Here is a 23,655-nt window from a genome sequence, read left to right on the forward strand (position 1 = left end):
TTAGTTTATTTATTTACGAATTAATTTGGAAGGTTCTATCTTAAAATTAATCACAAAGTAAAAAAATTATAATTAATGATGAGAATGGCGCTTATGCAGCGACTCGAGTACATGTTAACACAGTATAGGGGGAAGGGATTGTTAGTATAATTATTCTAGGGATTCTATTACTAACTATATATCCATCAGGTTGACCTCCAACTGGTTCCCCCTAGAAACAATAGTATAATTCATTCGTGAACAATTTATTATGATAAGCCAAATGGCTTGTTTTACCTTTATCTATTCCATTACCATCCATTAATATAGTATAGGCAATAATAATGACTTCACAAATATTGAGAACCATTCTTTGTGACAATCTATGTGGCAAGACTATGTTCACTTGTGGATATTCAAATTGTAAATCCAGATCGGGTACATAAACAGTAAATATATATGATAGTTTTAACGCAGTAGTGATAAGAAATTATTTTTTACCGTAGCCTTCTGTCTTATTCAGGAAAAACTAAAACGACTTTTTCTCCGGTACCTACTTGGCATTGAGAGCGTGCCTCGTACTTTTGATTACACTGAACGGCAAAGTTGTTACTTGATGACCCTCTGTCACAATAGATGGCATTACATGGCATCTCGACTCTCGACCAAACTGTTCGTATAAAACATCTTGCATGTTGTTCATATAATGTATAAAATAGTCAATATTTTCTGTATCAAACCAAGATGTACGAAATATGTAAGCAGGCAATTTAACTTTGTTAAAATGTTCTTTCAAAATGTTTTACGACTTACAGGTATACTTAGTAGATATTTATTTGAATTTGGAAACGAGAAGTATATTAATAGAACTACAATAATTCGCCGACCTTTATGGTACAGTGTTTTTTTTTATGATACTGGATCGCCTCCGCTAACGGTATACGCTGGGCTGGAGTACCAGTGAGAGATGAAAAGTATAAATGAAAAGACAGGTCAGTTAGCCCATCGTGATGAACACATCTGGAATTCAGCACGATGGTTTCCAGTGGAGACCACGTGGAGGTTTACCTGACAGGGTATATTTCAGGGTATAGTCCATATTACTAAAAATCCCTTCCTCCCCCCGTGGTGCTGTGGTAGTCTTGCTGCCTTTCGTAAATAAGGTCTCAAGTTCAATCCCCGATCGGAATAATTTAGGAAACTTATAAATAATAAAGTTAATTAAGAAGTTTAATTCGTTTTTTATGTCCCCCTCCTTTTTCCTCAATCGTTTTCTCCATACCGTAGAAGGCGGATACTACCAAAAAATGCATTTCCAATGAAGGTTGACATCAGGCAGACGGCCGTAAAACCAAAAGCTAAAACCTTGTTTAATATAAATAAAATTATATTACACGGACCCCACATAATTGGAATAAGTGTAGGATGATGATGATGAAGATAGGTTGAAAAATTTGATGTTCCAGCAACTCGATCTCGCAGAAGTGAGCGATATGGGTTCGCATGCAATGCATTTATTATGAATTTTTTTCCGATATTTCGTAACCAAAGGAAATAAAAACTTGTTTTTAAAGTAACGAAAGGAATATTGTTAAAATGATACATTTGGACAGTTTATGGTAAAATTTATGAGAAATAAAATATCACTCTACGTATTTCATCGATTCTGCAAAATTAGGGTATGACCTTTGAGGGTTTGGCATTTCGGAATCATGTTTCACGACATACATGTTACTATGTTACTACCAACTCGCCTTACGAATTCATACAAACAACGCATTTGTTAATGATTTAATTTACAAATACTCATCCTTTGTTTAGTAAGACGTGAACACGAACACTTCATTCATCCTAATTGAGATAAGTACTTAAACATGATTGTTCTAAGTAAATAATTGCCCGTGTTCACATGACTAGTATCCTCTTAAAGCGCATCATTCAATTATTCAATTTTCCGTAAAACACTTCATACATTTTGTACTTAATTTCTCTCTCGTAACTCCAAATCGGTATTTATGAACTTTTTTATAGTCCGGACATATATGAAGAATATTAAAAATAATCTAAATAAAATGCTGATACTGTTGATGTAGATTATTTATTTACATATTTATTTTATAAACTTTATAAAAAACTACAATGATAGATTGATAATGAAGGTCATTTTTGAACCAAATTAAACAAAGTCTTTCCTTTTTAAGATGGCTCTTATATTGTAATAAGGTCATAAGATGACCTTCGGCACTTTTGGCGTCAGTTATAGATTTTATCTTCCTTGAAGTAGTTGGTTTACTAGTAAATATGTAGGTTAGGTATAAGTGCTTTGTTTAGAAATTTCTCATTTTAGTTAACTTTTATTTTATTGATTTTAACTAGTTTTTACCTGCGACTTTGACCTCGTGACCGAAAAACGTTGATTGGTCGGAATTAAATGTAGCTTATGTCCTTCTCCATCCCAAATATTACGTGTATACTAAATTTCCGTGACGATTGGTTGAGTCAATAAATAAATAAACTCGCTCTTTCTTGCGGATGCGGAAGTTTATAAAAATGGATGCGTGTTAGTCTTTCACGCAAAAAAAAAGGGTTTCAATGAAATTAAATATATGGATGGGTTATATCCTAATTTAGTACAAACTTTATATACTGGTTTACGCGAGCGAAGCCACGGATACAGCTTGTTGTTGTACAGCTCCCTACCGAGGTTTTCCCAAGAGACTACAGCATGAGGTTCTTCAAAAGGGGGGTAAAGAGGTTTCTTCAAGGTCGGCAACTCGTGCGTAATACCTCTGGTATTGCAGGCTACGGTAACCGCTTTCCATCAGCTGGGCTGTATGCTTGTTTGCCACCTCAGTAGTATAAAAAAAATTGTAAGAATAAAGTTAAAAAAAAATTAAAGTTGTTATATAATATGAACGTGAAAGTAGTTTTATGTATCTGTTTATATTATGAAATTCTATGAGTATATACATTGTAAAAGAAAGTTTTAAACCCCAGAATAGTCATAGGAATGTATAAAATTTAACATTATCAAAAAAAATATGCTCAAATTATATATATGTAACGGTTACTGCAGATTGCATTTTTTAGACAACTTGGAAAGACAAACAAGCTGAAGTTCGTATGATGGAAAGTTTTTTAGTAAATTCAATTTAGAAATCGACTTCTAAATTGTCTTGTATCTGAGTTAAATTCTGCGTTGCATAGTTCTGGTACGGCGTGGTGATCGGGATTATTGGGCTTCCTAAAATGGTTGTTAAAAGCAATGACTGCTTATTTATCCGTAATATTTCTGAACGGATACTACGTGTTTACTAGTCTGTTACTATGATATATATATATATGTAAATCAGTACATCCGTTCATAATTAGATCTACTTATTTTGTTAACATATTGTGTATTATATCTTGATTTCTTATGATTTTATACTAAGTATTTGATAATATTTGTATTCACGCAAAATCATAATTTTTTTTCTGAAATGATGAACAATTGAGTTTCTTTCACATTATTCTAGTATATATAGTTTACGAGTATATAAAGTTTTACTTGTTGTAGGATACTACATAGATCGAAAATTTTATCATCTTGCTACTACAATTATTACTAGTTTGAACATTTTTCAAAATGATCTACGAGTATCACACATGTTCACTAGTTAGTTCTAATGTTTTATTAGTTTTCAAAAATTTTTGAAGATATTGTTTATTTTCGTGTACTCCTTTGTACATAACAATTGTTGGTAAGTAACGTTTAAGGAACTTGCGCACGTCTAAAGCTGTTTGCTCCCATTGCTGTAATGTCAACTGCGGATGATAGGACTGGCGGACGGCGTGAGAGGGCGGCGCTGCGGCGCGAGCCGTCGCCACGGCGGGCGGGCGGCGGCGGGCGCCGGGGGCTCCGCTATCGATGCGGCTGCGTGCGCACTGGCCCGCGCCCCTCGCGTTCGATTTTCCCCATCCGGGCGACGGTGGCGGCGCGTTGCATAACTGTGTGGCGGCACTCCGCGCGCGATCCCGCCCCGAGCGCCCGCCGCGAGCGCGCCACACGCGCTGACACGCGCAACGTCGCGCCCTTTACGTAACGCGCGACCACCGCGCGCGCCTTCATCGCCCATCGCAAACGGATAAGGTTTAGAGTGTTTCGGGAAAAGTGTGCTACATTTCCACTGGTTTCTGGCTCCGTTGCGAGGATACGACGCGGCTGGGTGCGGACCGCCGGTGGGCTGGTAGGTGTCGTCGCAGTGCGCGCGCTCGCCTTTGTCCGGGCGCGTGGAGGTGGCGACGGTAGCGGTCGCGTGCTGAATAATTGAAGCGGAGGCTGTCCGGCGACCGCTATCGACCTCGCTCGCGTGACTCGCGCGTATTACCTGAGGCAAGGACGCCGCGCTGGCTGCGGCACTGTGTCGCCGCTGCCGTCGCTACCGTCGCCGCCGCCACCGTCGCCGCTGCGTCTGCTGTCGCTGTCGTGCTTTATTCTGCTCAATATTCTGTTATTTGCTAACCTCTATACGATAAAACACTGACATTATGATGTAACCATTCGTCAGGCCACTAATATATACGTCGTTCATCACGCATTAGTGTACTACAAAACTATATTTTCTGACAGCATACAAGATAATTGTAGATCGATATTATTGCCGCAATGTATTTGTATATAATGTATTGACATACAAAAGCATAAAAGAACTATTTAGTGATACGTTCACATCGTCTATACTTATGTGTATGTATCTATTTACAATAAAACCATTTAGTGGTAATCTCTCCTGCAATGCACTATCTGCGACGTAATTACTTAAGTAAACTCAGTTTACAACAGAACTAAATTTGGTGTAAAGGGTGTCTGTCTGTTACGTAAAGCGTAGCTATTCTGTCGCCCATTCACTGTTCGAAGCTGCATGTGAATACGAAAACATAATTTCAACAATTAAAGCTTTCTTAATTGAATGACTTTAAGCTTTATTAAGTCAATTTCTCTTAATTTTATAGAATACAATAATACTATAAACAGTTCAAGTCAATAGATTTGATTTTTTATGTAGGTAATGTAGAAAGTGATGCTATTGTAGCTCTATACTGTGAATCAATTTATCCAAATCAAGATAATCTGTTTTAATCATTTGGGTATATGTGTTCCACTCACATTTCTGCCACCAAGCAGCTGTACTGTCACAGCTGTACTTCGATTTAAATGTAGGTAAATACGCCGTAATCTTTAGAAATAGCAACGCATAAAAGGCAATATGGATGTCACAGTGTATAACCATTACAATATTCTTGGACCTGTCTGAGATTTATAGACGACAATTACCATTTTCCACCAGCTTGTTTGCAATACTAAGTTGCATAAAAAATATTAATTCATCATCGATTTTCTACAGTTCATCAATTTAACCCTTAGTTATTGTTTCCATTCAGCATTTATGTCTTTTAATACCATGGTCTATATTACATATAATATATAGAATCATATTAAAATAATTTCTACTATGGTATGTATATATGGTATTATTACTATGGTAGGACATAGCTATTTAAAGTATCCATTGATCTCCAAATGTTATATATATATATATATATTGTATAGTATATGTATTTATTTAACCAGACCACTTTTCGTTTCTATCCTGCATTTATAATTGCAGAGTATCGAATAAAGCCAAACATGTTTATATGAATAAATTATTTTAATAATTTGATTTCCCATGTGTTTGATAGTATAATATATTACTAAGATTTATATATTTAATAGTTTATTATTGCTGTTATGTGTTGAATCTCATGGAACAGGTGAATGCAGTGAAAGACTGCGGGTGCGCTACGAAGTAACGAGCGTGCTACGCTACAGCTACGAGGCGTAGCCGTAGCTACGTCAAATGTAAAATGTATGCTCGTTATGGCTCGTTACCTTTCTTTTGTTTGGTCACGAAACTTTTCGTGTAATTAAATAATAACTACGAATATGACATAATTTTATGTATATATATAATTTTTTATCTTGCAAATTCTATTAATATAACAAATGATATTTATTTAAAAACCTTTACTATCTTAATGTAAAAGTTGTTTTAATGCTAGTAACATTCTCTATCAATCTCTATCTATCCAGGGTTCATGTTGATTCTATACTTTTAGTAACTTAAGACCAATATTGTTACAACATGTAATAGCAATAAATGATTGAATTGAATTGAATTGAATTGAATCAACCTTTGGCATAAACAGTGAACAGAATAAGTAATGATAATAAGCTAAACACTTAATAAATACAACATAAAAAAATTTAATAACAAAATACTGGTTATAATATACATATAGAAATATAAAGGAAAAAGAATATAAATACATAAAATATAAAACTTTTGTTATACAATATTGAATGACAAAAAAATGCTGATGATGACCCACCTGATGGAAAGGAGCAAGTGTCACTTATAGGCACGCTTGTTTGCTATCTTCGTAGTTAAAAAAAGAACTGAGGGCTAATAATTTATGTTTCTGTATCCTGTAATTTCTTGTTACATCCTACCTTTCAAATATATTTACAGCAATACAAATACAGCGATATATAACATAGCGATCAAAACACGAGTAGGACAGAAATATTTAAATAGAAGAGTTCTGTATTAAGTCTTCCTCTGGTAAGATGTTTAGAAGTTTGTTATTTTCTTTCGAGCAAAAGACTTGTATTAGCTTAATATTAGGGTACTTTTTTATCAGAATTCATATGAAAAAAGCTACAGAATATAGTGAGTATTAGTAATATAAAAGTTCAATGCTTGGTTGTTTATTATATAACCTCGCTTAAACGGCTAAACGAATTTGTATGAAATTTGGTTTAGTTACAATATAGCAAAAATATAGTTAATAAGTATAAAGTTATTCGTATTCGGTTTAGTTCATTCGACCAGTGTCCTTGACGGCAAGGGCATACGTCATGAAGAATGGTGTTCAACTTATTGTATTTTCTTTATATATTTCCTTGAATTGAGAATTCATAATTATGTTATACAGTTATAGTATTCTAATAGCTAGTTACAGAAGAAGTATTTAAAACATACACTTTATCGGTAGATATAATAAAATTTAGAATAAAAACAGGATTAACATCCATCTACGAATAAATGGAGAAGAAAATAGGGAACAAGGAACTATGAAAAGTTATGTCAATGTAGATAACTGTCGACTTTAAAATAAATATGCATAGAATTTGAATCGTTAAAATCATTTTAAGGGAATGTTTTATCAAAGTAACTAAACTTTTTCTTTAATAAATATTAGTTAAATAACAATAAAAAATATTGAACCTGCCACACTAGTGTGTCCAACTGTCATGTCAAAGTATTTGGTGAGCCAACAAACCAATCACCAATCAACTGAGAAGAGAACAATTTCTTCACTACTATTGTCATGTTCTTGAATGACTCCTTTCGTTCGCTGGAAGCTGTGAAGTCGTTTGCTAGTCAAACAAATAAACGTGCCATAAAAACCCCGACTATAACAAAATTTAAATTACTATATTAATTTTATGCTTCCATTATTGTGACTTGCAACACTCTCATAATATTAAGACGAATATTATAATACAGATATGTAGATACATTTAGGATTCACAATGTATCAAAGCTCTGACATACCTGATTCATCTTAAAATATTCAAACTTTTGAGAAATAAAATCGAACCGAAATTACTTAGTGCTGTACTTACACATATTCTCTACTCCCTTCACATGTACTTGTTATATAATACTCGAGGCTTGCTATGAGCATAACTAGAAGGGCAGTATTTATTGGTTCTATGTTTAACTACTCTATCCCAAACTTCTTTATGTACAGTTATATTAATTATAAACGAACTCGAAATCCATAAAATCAAAGAAACTGGCGAAGAGCCAAATCCTCTTCTGTGATGTGGATGGAGAGAGAAAGTTTTATCCATATATTCATGCTTTAACAAAATATCTATGGCCAATAAATATTTTTCTTCTTTCTCTTTATTACACATCCTCCTTCCATCCTAAAACCTTTAGCTTCTACCGTCAGATATCGCATACTTATGTAAGCATTTTCATATAATATATGACAATTGATACTACAAAAGTCGAATGCTTGTGTACCACTGTTCCACCTGTACTTTTGCTGTAAAATAGTGCTTGTATGGTTGTTTCTGTTCGAAGGAAGAAGAACAGCTGTATAACACCATAGTTCTAAAGGATGGGAACGCGTAATTTTTAAGCATTGTCATTCTTTGGAATATCCATAATACCCCACCATGGATATCATGGAATATTCTATATACATTCTATAATAGAATAGTCTACAGCGGGCCGTCAGTTTGTTTGCCATTCTAAATTTCATTAAAAAAATCTCTATAGGTACCTATTAGATATCTCGACTAATAAGATCAGTATTATAAAGTGTAGCTCTTAATAAAAACATCCGTCATTTTTTCCGATTAATTTTATGATTACGTGTGAAACTTAATTAATTTGAAAGCCGGTAGTATGAGTGCTTTTTGTCATGTAGAATATTAATCTGCTCGATAAAATGTAGGTTGAGTGTTTACTGCAGAAACAACGGTAGGCAAATTGTCCCTAGCTGCTACATCTGGGATTACAAACAAGCATACACAGATGTATCTTTTAGCTTTGATTATAATTTATTAAAATAGAAACGGTAATATTTTCCATTTAAAGAAAACCTTCATGACATTTAATTAGGATGGAAAGTTACATTAATAAATTAATCACCATAAAACAAGTGGTCGTCCAAATAAAAACCCAACTTTAAATATGTTTTTGACAGTTTATGGCCATTTTGTTCATTTTATATTATCGTCATGTAGCTTGTTAATACTCATACAATCGAATCTATCGATATCAATATACCATTTATATAAATCTATCAAGGCTACACACTGCGCCAAAGACGCAGACATACTTATATCACCGTATTTTCTACGGAAGTTAGTTAAGAACATGAGAATTTGTATTTTTTATATGCGTTCTTATGTATTTCATTACTGATATGTTAGTGTTAAAGGTACGCATGTCTTTAAATTGGGTAGTAACTGATATTGTAACAAGTCTATATAGTCGTATATTTTTTTCATAACATCCCTTTATCGTAGTTATGTAAAGACATATACTAAACCTGACCTTTATGAAAACTTCAAAAACTTCCTGGGAATGGTTGTTTAATTTCATAAATAATATCAGTGGGTTGAGGTTTGAAATATTTGAAACTTGTGTTTGGTAAGCCGCATATTTTGTGGGTCATATAATAATATACACTAGTATGTATGTGCTGCTTTACATGCAATTAAGCAAATTGCTTTAATAACGAACTAACAATTGGCGTCATTCATTTAGGGCAACAGTATTATATTTGTAACTTACACGTTTCCATGTTGTTACATGGATATACAAGCATGCGTATTAGTGGTACTACACCGTTGCCCGTATGCAAAAGCTTCAAATTACTTAGTGAGCGATGGAGACGGCTATGCTGGGAATTTCTTTGCATGATAGAATCGGAAATAAGGATATCAGCCAAAGAACCAAAGTCACCGACATAGGCCGAAGGATAAGTAACCTGAAGTGGCAATGGGCTAGTTACATAGCTCGAAGAACTGACAATCGATGAAGAAAAGAGATGTTTGAGTGGCAACCTTGTAAAGGAAAAGGCAGAGTAGGATGACCCTCCGAAAACGCGTCTAAAGCTTAATTGCGGTTGTCAATCCGCTTACCAAGTGTTGCAACTACTAGCAAGACCTCCCGATAGGAGGAGGTTTATGTTTAGCAGTGTAGTTAAACCTGATATGATGATGATGATTATTTACAATTGCAGGAACGTTGAAAGAGACAAGTCAATCATCACCGGGAGATTGATGTTTCTCTCGCATTCTGAGATGGGCACAGGACAATTTTCGAGTGGACACGCCTCACCCTCCTTAAATACGTCTATGAGCTTACCCACTCCGTTGTATTATATTTGACATGCAATTTTCAACCGACTTCCAAAAGAAGGAGGTTCTCAATTCGGTTGTATTTTTTTTTTCTTTATGTAACTTCGGCAGTCCTTTACCTAAAAGAATATATATATAGATTAGTTTCATAGAAATTTTATTAAAATCTGCTCAGAAATTTAGTTTTTAACTTAAAACAATTGGTGTTGCTACAATTGAAGTAAGTTTTTTATGGAACGCAATCTTAAATTATGTTTATTGCAAATTTAAACCGCATTTTTAAATTAAGAACAATACTAAAGCTAATGCTCGTAAATTAATTTTAGTACGAGTATTATTCGTATGACAATTTGGTGTTTTGGTGAAAAATTATTAGTAAAGAAGAGATTTAACACACTGCCGTACTTTCCGACAATAGCAAACAAAATAATTTATACTCACTTATAAGTAAGCTTAATTTATTGGTTTGGTCAATTTCAATATATTTTTATGTATGTAGATATTTATAGAAAAGATATTTACGTTTTACTATATCAGTTGTAGTATCTGGTAGTACTGCTTAGTTTAGGACTAGAAGGCGCTGTGTTACATTTTCAAGCCTCTTTATTTATAATTATTATTCAATTAATATTTTTATGGAAAAAATTGTAAACTAGATGAACACATTTTTTTTACAGAATTTTATCTATTAAAATATGAAAGAAGTTCCTTAATTAATCTGTGTAGTTGGAGCTTTCTGATATTAATCTGTAAAAATGACTTGAGATAGAGTTAATATCCTTTGAAAATAAAATTTATGTCTACGACGGAAGAAAGCTTGTTTCATTTCAATGGCATTGTTACCTAGAAGGGTATGATTTTTTAGTCTCTATAAAATAAATTGACGCGGTTTTATATATTTGCATAACTACAGTATATTTATTCACTTTTTTTTTATTTATAACATAAAAAAATATTCTGTAACTTTTTTATTGTAGTTTTATTAATTTGTTCTTGTATTTAGATGCGTTTATATTTAATGAAAGTATGTTTTTTAAATATAAATAAGTATTTCAAACTTCTACGTCGGATAATTAACTACCGATATATAATTACTATACAAACTTACGATTGGTATTGTAGTAGTTTAACACACTTTCTTATGTTCCAATGACCATATACTCCATTCCTTCAAAATACAAACATACTTATGTATTCATAAAAATGTCTCTTGTATTGATCTTGATATAAAATTATTGACATATGTTATATAGTATCCATAATACAACATCTGATTTATTTAGGATTATATGGCATAATTTATAAGAGAACAAAATACACGAACGACACAATATACTCTGTTTGTCCGTGATACTATTCATGTGATACTATAGGCGACAGTTATCACTTTCCAGCAGTGGGTCGTCAGCTTATCTGCTATTTTAAGTTACATAAAAAAAAAACATCGTTCGTCGATATTTTTTTTTCTTCATTCATTCATTCTAGCTTCATTTAGGAAAGAAAGTCAATTTCAGATATTTTTATCGTATTTATTTTATTATTATTATTACATTTACATTATTATTTATTTTTATTATATAATAAAATCATATAAAAATTTACTTAAAGTGGTTTAGTAGTTTAGCTTTTAATCAAAATATTTAGTTGATTATGATTAAAGTCGATGTCTATTGTGGGACAAAATCTTACATTTTTTTCTCCTATTCAAGATCAAATAAAATTATTTCGTACACTATGTTTGAATTAAATCAGTCTGGCCCGTCGCGTCATGGTCGCTCATGAATAAAGGTTCTGGATTAGACATGCATTCTCGAGAAAATATTCACATGAATTTGGATTAATTTAATTCACCACAGGGAGATTTTATACAAATGTTGTCTGTATGGGGATCTCTACGCTATACGTATTGCTGCGTGAAGCAACTGCGCTTGCATGTCTGTACTTCAATTTGAAGGGTAGGATCTAATAGTTAAATTACAGGATACTGTGAGATAACATCATAGTCCTCAAGAATTTCAAGGCATGAGTGGTACTAAGGACACTACATAGATTACATATTTTGCTATATTCATGTCTATTCTCACTTTCCATCAGGTACACTATGAGCTTATTTGCCGTTCCATGTTCAATAAAAAACTCTAGGTGTAATTTTTAAGGTAATATTTGATTTATGTAATTTATAATGACGTTATGGAATTGCTTTATACCTTTTTATATTGGTAATATAAAAAACAAAAAATGTAATTAAGAACCTAAAGATTTTTAGAAGGTTTCAAACAATTATTTGTGTGGATGCCTGGTTAATCGTTTTTCATTAATTGACATTTCGTAATTGACCTTTCATTCCTTTTCTATATTTAATGATTTTTCCGAATTCAATTAGATCAATTCAATTGATGGTTAATTAATTTAAATTCTGAAATACTTATGGAATAAGCTCTCAATATTACTTATGAAAATATAATATATACTCTTTATTGCACTTATAAATTACATAGATAATACATTTATAAATAGGTTTTTATCCTAGGATCATTTGACAATAAATAAATATTAATAATAATAATAACAATCTTAACCGAACTATAACCTGAACTTATCTAGATCTTACCTTGACAATATAATAACTTGTTTCCAAAAAATATTAAACGTTTATTATACATAACTCATTTAATCATTTTCATTCTTTGTGTTAACAAAGAATGAAATGTCACGGAAGAACCATTAGCTGTAATTCACCAACCTTTGTATTCCCCATTGTTGTACTGATATCTTATAATTATATAGATTCTCGATATTTTCTGGATAATTGGAGACGCCAATATAAGGTAAAAAAGCTGAAAACAATTTTTTTCCACATGCTCGAACCAAAGTAGTATACTTCTTTCTTATTTTTTTGTATCTAAATATGTGAAATTCCTATTAAGAATAAGAATATTATATTTATAATAGAATTAATTCGCTCTTCTAATTGTAGATAGTTTCTGTTTCTTTAATTCAAATATTACAAGATTTAAAATAAGGTATCAATAAAGGAAATAAAACAAAATTTATTCGCCAGATGAAGATTTTGTACAAAAGTTGTCTGCATGGGTACTTCTGTCCCACTGTTTTTGATATAACGTAGATGTACTTGCACGCCTGTGTTTTAATTTGCAGGGTGGAATATGGTAATGAATTTACACGTTATGGAGGCGTAACACCGTAGTAGTAGGTGTACCATGGGAATAATAGTGTATTCTGTAATGTCCATAGTGCTGTTAATGTCTGTAGGCGTTTTCCACTAGGTGGGTGGGCTTACTTGTTTGTCATTCAAAGTATTATAACAAAAATATCTTTTTTACTAACATCTAAAATTATATTTATACTGTAATATGTATTAAAGGATTTAAATTATCCGACAGTAAATAAATTATGTTATACTCTACTTCGCTTCAGTTCACAATCAACGACAATTGTGACGTCATCCACCTCTTTTAACGCAACGATACTTCTATTTTGCGTCTGCTATTAACGCATATAAAGGTTTGAGTTGTTACGTTGAGGTCGGTTGGGGCATTAATTCCAATCGGAACACGCAAGCCAGCTCGACCGAGCCATTTGCGCAACTGTCTATATCGGAAAATGACGCGGTAAGTCCTACTTAATTGGCTTTCCAATTTAAGTATTTATACAACAATTGATTTATTGAATTGTATAATTTATGGTATGTATATACCTATTAATTCAATGACACTCTTATATCTATATTTAACCTATCCATTTGCATGTTATAAGTTCAATAGAATCTATTTAAGTACGACTAAATATCTTATATCTTACATTAAAAAAGTGGAAAAGCTTTTCTATTATATCCTATTCGTAGATATTATAGTTTTTTTTTTATTCGATTTTTCAATGAGAATATCTAGCAATTTTATAATATTCTATTTACAACTTTTGAAATAGTCAGATTTCGTATTTTTGTTTTATATTTCAATTATGTTACTGTGCTCTGACAAAATTTTTTTTTTACAACTTTGAATGGCAAACAAGCTGACGGTTCACCTGATGGAAAGTGGTAACCGTCGCCTATAGACATGAGCAGTACCATAGACATAACAGAGTATACTGTTTTGCCCATGATACCCCCCATGCATTGCCATTCCTGAGGAATCAGATGTTATTCCTCTGTACCCAGTAAATTCAAACTTAAAACATCAAAATTAAAACACAGCCATGCAAACACAGCTGTTTCACGGTTGAAACACGAATGGGACAGAGGTGCCCAAGCAAATGACTTTTGTACAAAGTCTCCCTCTGGTGAAATACGTGTCTTATAAACCCTCCTTTTTTGTTACTTTTGATATATGTATTTATGAGTATATACTATACCACGGAAAATAGTTTAGTGGAGATAGGTATAGTTTTCATATAAAGAGAAATGCAAGTGTCGGTCTTTATTTTGTGGTACCTTATAATGTTCGTATAGAAGTTTTATTTAAAATTAAAAGTTAAGAGCATTGAAAATCATAGATTAAGCATAGTACCTTAATAAAAAAAAAATCACTAGTTAATCATGCCAAATAACAAATTCATCGACAATATTCTGTACAGAACACAACAAAAACAAAATAACTACCTAGTTATGTCTAACTAGACATCAAATAGTCTAGAACTCTTAAAATGAGTAAGTACTCAGAACGGTAGCATATCGCAAGCCATTACAATATTTAGATTTTATTTCTATCGAGCAATGCTCTCGGAAAACTTTAAATGCATTAAGGTAGTAGATTCTTTTTATACTTGGAAAAAGCTGAAAGCAATTTCGGTGAGAGCCGGTCGTCACACGGAGTAACATATGTAAATGAGTGCACGCGGGCTTATATGGGCATCGGTACATGTACTTACACACATGGCTAGAGCGGGGGCGGCGCGTAAATATTTTGTGATCTCACGTCCATGCATATTTTTGTCTATATGATTTATTATTGGAAGCTACTAATTTTAAATATTGTTTTAAAAACAGAGTGTAATATTATTCTTACATATAAAGAAACTTATGATGGTTGTGTACTTAATAAATAAAATAATACTAAGAAAAACTTATAAGAAGGCCCCGACAGTTATCGGTATAGAGTAAGGTGGGTAAAAAGAGCCTTGAATTTGTTTTTATATTAAATTGTAGGATATTATCTTTTTTTCTTTATAATGAAACCCTTACGGGTTAGGGTATATAACCAAATATATCCGCAAATAGCACCGCGTACCCATTCTTACATTTGTTGTCTCATCTTTTTGTACATGTTGTAAACAAGTTGTGATAGCTATTTACTTTTCTTAAAGATATCTTTCACAAGTTTCATACTTGTGAAAGATATCACGGTTTGTTTTATCCAGACTTTTCCACTTCTATATTGTACATTTGTTTTGTCATCCTTTCGTATAATTTCCGCTTTCATTTTTTCTACGTACACAAACTAACATAATTGATAGCATCATCATCATCATTTCAATCATTATCTGTCCAACGCTAAACATAGACCGGGTGGTCCATAGATTGCCAAGAATCCAAACCACCTAATATGAACACAATTAGTATGTCTTACTTCATATTTACAGAATCCACTTTAATCGCTTCCCGCGTTTAATAACTGTGTAACATCATAAAGCGAAAGAAGGCTAAACTGCTTCTTTCACTCATAGACGTATTTAAGGGGGGTGGGGACATGCCCACCCCAGAATTGACTGATGCCCATCCCAACAGGCGAGGGAAGCTTCGCAAAAATATATCTAAAAGTACATATGTACCCTTTTGCAAGGATTCAGGCTCCCATGAAAAATAATCCTAAATATGCGAACGCTTTCGCTTTATAGCCTCATAATTAATGCAAATTGCAATTAATATTTTGTAATATTTAATTTTAAAGATATTAATTATCATTTTGTTCACATTTAAAATATAAATTTGGCTCATATGATCACCCCTTAATGGAGTGACTAGGATTTAGAGATCTGATATAGATGAAGCGATTAGAACTGCATTGTTTACATAAAGCAAACACCTAACCACTATGCTATCTCTTCATAACCTTACATCTATAATCTAAGCCTACATCTTGTGTCTACATTTTGAGGCAATTGTCTGGAAACAAAGTGAATTTGAACAGTTAAGCTAACAATACAGAGACCTATCTGACGTTGATAATAATATCAAAGGCGGCGTACTGCCCCCTATCTACACGTATTCTGCTATCTGTGTAAATATACAGCTTACAGCAGACACAACTGATCCTGTATAGTAGAGTACGATAAACTTTCTATGTATGACTCTGTCAAATGTTTTCACTAAATTAACAAAACTATTCCGTCAAGATTCATATACTCGTTCATGGTTTTATTAAAAATATTATTTATATAGTTATATCCTCTTTCCATCAAGAAACCATTCAATTCCTAACTCAGATAATAACTAACTTTGAATCTCGAACACATTCTGGTATCCGCTATTTCTACAAATAATTTTTACAAGATATTTTGCATTAGGTATGGATGATAGATATCGTGTATCGAACAACCAATTTAGAACCGTAAACATTGCTAATCGTGTAGACTTTTTGACTTTTTCACTCAACAGATTTTTTTATTATATTTCTCCTCGCCCCATTTAAAAACTTTACAAATTTATAAAACATCGAAAACTTTCGAGAAACTCACAAAATGGAATTAACAAATTAAATATATTACTTTTATAGCGATCGAATTATTCATTTATAAAATACTAGTTTTTACCCAATACTTCGTCCGCGTGGCTGGGATATGTCTACTGATCTGGATAAAAAGTAGCCTATATCCCTCTCTATCCCATATAGTACGTGTATACCAAATTTCATAGTGATTGGTTAAGCCATTAAGGCGCTATATGGTAATATACAAATGTTTTTGTGGATTTATTATTTTGTAGATTTTAGTAATAGGTAATTACTTCTACGATCCGTATGAAATCTGATTTTAAGTTTTTTTTTATACCACAGTAGTGGCAAACAAATATACGGCCCATGATATATGATGATGATATGCCTATAGCTTATGAATGCTTGAAATGCCAGGTATTATGCGTACACTTCCGACCCTGAAGAAACCTATTTACCCCTTTTTTGAAGAACCTCATGCTGTAATTTGTTGAAAAAACCTCGACATACAGCGCATTCCATAGCCTGAGCGTTCATGGGAGAAAAACTCTTTAAAACCGCGCTCTACGCTACTATCTAGGCTCTAAGGTATTAGAGTGAACTCCTTGTCAGTGGGGATCTGTACGATTGTAGAAATGACCGTGGACATAATATTGAACAATTCCTCTAAGCATAGTTCGTTGTACAAACGGTAGAGTACGTAGATTATTAGGAGCAACATCCAATTTAGTGCAGTAGTTTTAGCGTGATTCTAAAATAAATATACAGATAGACAAATTAAAATTTTAAAAATTATTGTAGTAGCTTTAGATATCTTATAGAGATAATATTAAGATTCTTCATATAATTTTTTCTTGTATATACCTTAGATTATATAGATAGAGTGTCCTCATACAAATGCTTCGAGAAAAGCGGGTCAACTTTTTCATATAATTTTGCATGATAAATAGTTATGAGTGTTTCATTTATAACTTCTATATTTATTTTGTTTTATATTTTTTTTTAATGCGTAATAACTCATTTTACTTGTTAAATAATTATATAAAGATACGTCAAGATACATTGTGTATATAGAACAAGTATATAGAACACTGAAAACGAGTCAGCTAATTTGACAATTAGCTGGCAAAAAGTTGATCCGTTTTTGAGACTTCATGCTCTATCTATATAATCTAAGACAAAGACAAATTTAGACATTATCTAGTTACAATTTTATTATATGTACATAGATTATTACGTGTAAATATAACAAACATTTGGTACCTCCAAAGTGTACACTAATATTTGTTATTGGCTGTACATACTTATACTTTATTTTCCATGCATCTTTGAATGACAAACAAGCTGACGCCGATGGCAAGTGGTGGATGCCTTATTTGTTTAAGATATTGCGTAGTCCCTTGAACGTGTGGTATAGACAATTGTATATTTATCTCACTTATTTATTTTGTGCAAAATAATATTACAGAAACCCGTAAATTTTAATGTGTACTATCTATCCATTTAAGAGCTGCGCTCTTGTCGGTGGAGCTCTTGCCACTCACTACGATTTTCAGCGAGTCTCTTCACCTCTTGATACGACACGACACCAACTCCTTCCTTGAACTGCCTGATGTAACTATGTCTCGGTCTCCCTCTCCCCCTTCTTCCTTCTATCTTACCTTCTATTATAATGTTCATAAGTTCGTCGTGTCGTATCAAGTGTCCTAACATTTTTTCCCTTCTGTCCTCAATAGTTTTAATAATTTGTCGTTTTGCCTTAACCCTAAGCAGGACCTCCTCATTGCTAATTCGATCCCTCCAGCTAATTTTCTCCATCCTTCTCCAGCACCACATTTCAAAGGCTCTAAGTTTATCCATTTCCTTCTGAGTTAATGTCCACGTCTCACATCCATACAGAGCTATACTCCAGATATAGGTTTTGATAAGCCGCTTTCTAATATTTCTTGTTATCTTAGCCTGTAAAAGGTGTTTTTTGTTATTGAAGGCTTGTTTGGCCATGGCTATTCTCGTGATTACATCCGGAGTACATCTGGAATCACTTGTGATTAAACTGCCTAAATATTTAAATGTATTTACTTGTTCTAATTGAGTATTGTTAATGTTTATAGTATTATTTTGTCGAGGTTTAGTTTTAGCTATTGTCATTATTTTAGTTTTCTTGCTATTAATTTTGAGTCCATGTTTATTAAAGATTGTATTCATGATCAATAGTAGTTCCTGTAGCTGTTTGGAGTCCTCTGCAAGTGCAGCTATATCATCTGCGAATCTAATAAAAAATAACTTTTGACCATTTATTTTAATACCTCCTTTATTTGATTCTGTTATTTCTTTTATTGCTTCTTCTATAAAACTATTAAATATTAGTGGTGAGAGTGGACATCCTTGCCTTACACCTTGCCTAATTTTAGCACTTTCCTTTTCCTCACCTATTTCAATAACAGTTTCCTGATATTTATAAAGTTGATAAACAATCCTCCTATCCCTGTAATCCATTCCCATATCCTTCAAAACTTGCATCATTTTTTCCAATTTACGTTGTCGAATGCTTTCTCTAAATCTATAAATGCAATTTGCGTACTCATACCCAGTTCCAATCTTCTATCTATAATCAAGCGTAGCGCTAGAATAGCTTCACGTGTTCCTTTATTCTGTCTGAAACCATATTGATCTGAACTTATAAATTTTTCGACGAGAGGTCTTATTCTATTTTGGATAATTTTTAAAAGTATCTTTGAAACATGTGATCTTAAACTTAAAGTTCTATGTTCTTCACATCTTAGTGTATTTGCCTTTTTTGGAAGTGTAACTGTTTTACTAACTAAAAAATCTTTTGGAATGTTTCCAGTTTCATACATTTCACATATTAATTCATATATCTTGTCCATGCATTTAATGTGTACATATTATATAAATTCAGCCATAATAAAGACGTGACTACAAATGGCCTGCCGTGTGTTACAGCTTAGATAAACAATTATATTTCGGTTTAAAGGATAAGATGCTCAGTGTAATCTCTGATCCAAGATACAAAATGCATTAAGCCTTATGAATGGTAATACATGAGTGGTGCCACAGCTTTTTAGATTAGATACAGTAATCACAGAGTAAATTTAATGACTGTAATGTCTTTTGTAACTTATGTTGTTTACGAATCATCGTCATCGTCATATCAGTTCTTAACCGTCAACTGCTAAACATAAGCCTCCCCTTGGGGGGTTTTGCCAGTAGTTGCCATGTTTAGCAGGGGGATTGGCAAACGCAGTCAGGCTTTAGAAATGTTTTAAGAGGGACGCTGCTGCCCATCTCTCGTCGTCCTTTAGTCACAAGAAAGGAAGGGGTGGCCTAATATATGCCGGGACCACAACTTTACAATTTTATTATTATATCTTAAAAATAAACTTATTCTGATCAAACAATAATGATATTATTAAGTGGATGAAGAAGAGTGCATAGAAAAAAAATTTTTTTTTGACTCTTGTTCACGTTATTGATTTAGTATAAAAAATTCAAAGATTATATTAAAATAATTGACAATTTAGTATTTAGAGATTTACTTAGATATGTTAATTGTACCGAGTACAATTATACAAAAAATAAAAACTCATTACTAAAAATACGTATACCATCCTAGTTTTCATTGCATCAGTCGCCAACAAAGCGCTACTCATAAAGAACATTTTACTTCCTAACGAAGTTATAACACCTCTGTGCAAAGTCGATGAGTGTGACTGAGAAAGGACTGTATTATGTAAATAATAATGTGTGTACTTCAATACAAACAACGTCGTGGATCGCAAGTCCCGATTTAATTTTGCCGGGTAATATAGAAATACGCATAGGACCGCAGTGGCGTCCGTACAGGCCAAAAGCTGGAACCTTGAAGCCGGCACCGCCCTACCCCGCGGGTACACCCCCTCCCTAACTTACGAACAACCTTTTCTTTCTTGTGTTTTCGTTATCAGCACACCGAGTAATTGTTTTCTTGTATGTTAGTTTTTCTTATTGCCTCTTGCGGAAAATCTGTGAGGGTTTTTCATTGAATTTGTTCAATTACATGAATACATTTCCTTTGTTGTAGGCGCTTGTAACTATTTATATATAACAATAAACATATATTGTATATATGAATTTATTTCATTTTCATTCATGCAATAAATTTTAATGTAAAGAAAACAAAAACGATTTGTAGATTATTCTATGTAAAACTCAGTGTGTGAATCCTTTTACTATATTAGTTTTTTTTATACTGTCATCATGATAACTTATAGCTTACGGGGGTATATTTTATTAAAAGTTGTAGGTACCACTAGCAAAAGCTTAGATCAGGCATATTTCATGCCAAAAAAAGGATTACCTTACTTTATATGGCGGTTAAGAAAAATCAAATCGATATTGAAATAGTTGAATGAAATATATTAACTTCAGGTATTACCACCACTAAATATGCTAAGTACCTCACCCGTTTTAAAGTATATTTTCCAGTCAGGGCGCCAAACACTAGGCTCCGAGTAGTGATCGATTAATTTCCTAATAACGCCTCGTTTAGAAGTAAAACATGTGTTGCAGCATATATGTAGAATAACGGTATAATATGAATATCGGTCAGAGATTGATGACTAAAAAGGGTCTTAGAATAGAATAGTACAATCAGTAGAAGGATCGTAGTTAATCTTTAAATGCTGACAGTCACTCGTATACAAATTATAGGGGAATTAAACAAAATAACCTAATCTAATCAATTAACCATTGATATAGCTTCCGCAAAATAACATCTAATCTAGTAAAATATATATTATAATACTTCTAAGTTTAGGATTGTGTATAGTTTGGACAAGGCCAAACGTTACCATGACAGTTAAAGTTTGTGACCGCCTACACGACATAATTTAATATTTAGGTATAATTTTACACTACAAACACCATTCCATTAGGTATATGAGGAAAACTAGACTCTAAATATGAGAAATCAATGGACATTATTTAAGTTTTTATTAGTTATTAAATGCTTATTAAGCGCATTTTAATAAAATAGTTTATATATAATAATTATAAAATAAATAACACGTGATTTAAGATTATGTTACGCAAAAAAAGATTTAAAAATTAAACTACTCCACCGTTTTTGAAGAAATTTCTACAAGACTAATCTGTAAGTATATCCTTTCAGATAAAATAGAATTTTCTTTCTCTTTTCTTCCTTTCGATTTGTATCTGACGGAATTGTTAATCAAACATAAAAAACACACACAACAGAATTGAGCACCTCCTTTTTTTAATTCTGTTAAAAAAATTACGTAAGTAGTTTATGAGATTTACATGTTAAGACGTTGGTCTACCAAAACCCCTACATCATAAGTAACTTTATTCGCGAATTCATATGGTGTTTAAAACCGTCGTTATCTTTCACCGCACATTCAGTCTACCATTTCTGTGGAACACAATCCAAATATCGCAGATTTAGTTTCGTAGTGAGAAAGAATTTCTCTTTAACTTTTTGAAAGAACACAGAATCAAAATAATAAAAAAATATCTCAGAAATTTTTTAACGTCAGTACTCTCTATTACATTTATAAAGTCTTTATCGGAGAATAATATTATATAAATCTCTATGTGTTTATGTTGCAAGATTTCGGGCGAAGGGAAGCCTCTTAATAAGTGATAATGTATTCACGTATAGTCATTTAGGATCACGTATGGCGCATTATAGATATATTCGAAGTTTCTTCATTACCTACTATAACAAAAATTTTGTGCCATTTATGTAGTTTTCTTGTGAGAAAATTGAATCAACCGTCAACTTGTATTCACCTTTTTTGTATTCTGCTTTTTGACGAAACAAATTTTTTGATATTCATATTATATAGGTATCGCAAGCAGCTAAATAATTACTAAAATGTATAGCATGACAGGGCGAGAGGTGTATAGCAGCGTTTCTCTTAAAACATCTCCAAAGCCTAACTGTGGTTGCCAATCAGACTGCCAAGTGTGGCAACTTCTGGCAAAAACCCTCTATGGGCAAGCTTATGTTCAGCAGTGGACGGTTAAGACCTGATATGATGATGATGATGATAGCACGACACGAAATTTCAATAATTTATTGTTACTTTGATAATTTTTTTAATAATCATAAATTAATAAAACAGAGAAAAAAGTTTCTTTATAACTTAAATAAATTATAAAAGAACTTTTCTAAATATAAAATTTACATAGCTTTTAAACTCTTTTTTATTTCAGTGTTTACTTTAAGACGCTAACACAGATTAAAGTAATGGTACTTATAAAGCATCATTAAATTCAACTAATTTAATACTTAATTCCTTCACATTAAAGTGTTTTTTGAATGTATAATATCAGTATTTCTATAATAATATTACTTGGTACTTGTTTTCTTTTGCTTGATATCACCTCAATATTTAGTAACTAGTTTTTATACAAGTCTTCTAAAATTTACATATAGGTAAATTTGTTTGTTCTTTTTATATAATGAGATGTGTTGTTCTGGTTTAGTTTATTCCGTCTTTTAGTTAGTTTTAGTCCTCTCAGGTAGATACCCTTGTCAAATAGTTTTTCGGTCAGCTACGTACTAGGTAAGTTCTGAACCAATATCCATATTTATACAAATATTTTAGACCTATGTAATAATAAAACGGATAAAGGCAACACTGATCCCTATAGATTACCTCTCAGGGAGTTACTTTACAACTTTTACCTGATTTGGAATTAACCTATTTTGTAAAACTTCTAAACATAGCTTATTTACCTCGAAAGTTGAAGTTTTATATCTTAATTACATAGAGTATTATAAAGTTTTACTCGTCAAGTAGAATAAAGAAAATTATCGAAGTATGTACATAAAAAATGTGAAATATTGTAATAGTTTGAAAACACCTGTCATTTTTGTATAATGTATTAGGCATATGAAAATATACTTATGCACCTAAGAAAAATTAAAAAAGAATAATTATCACTATAGTGATTTAGTTCTTAGATCAAATTATAAAAATTAGACAACCTGAGAGACTATGTTTG

General features: G+C 32.3%; 1 protein-coding gene across 32 annotated transcripts in view; it reads left to right on the top strand.

Moving 5' to 3' along the window:
* The first annotated feature begins 3,926 nt into the window (after positions 1 to 3,926).
* LOC113510793 (sodium channel protein para) overlaps positions 3,927 to 23,655 on the top strand; it is a 90,271-nt gene continuing 70,542 nt past the window's right edge. For 10 of the 32 annotated variants that reach the window (XM_052896195.1, XM_052896199.1, XM_052896202.1 and 7 more), the window contains exon 1: positions 3,931 to 4,208. The gene's annotated coding sequence lies outside the window, so the exon portion shown is untranslated. Of the gene's footprint in view, positions 4,209 to 23,655 lie in introns of all 32 variants that reach the window. The other 22 variants (XM_052896180.1, XM_052896187.1, XM_052896196.1 and 19 more) reach the window with 5 other exon arrangements.

The sequence above is a fragment of the Galleria mellonella genome, unplaced genomic scaffold, assembly GCF_026898425.1.
Source record: "Galleria mellonella isolate WM207_F2 unplaced genomic scaffold, CSIRO_AGI_GalMel_v1 utg32, whole genome shotgun sequence".
Lineage (NCBI taxonomy): Eukaryota > Metazoa > Arthropoda > Insecta > Lepidoptera > Pyralidae > Galleria > Galleria mellonella.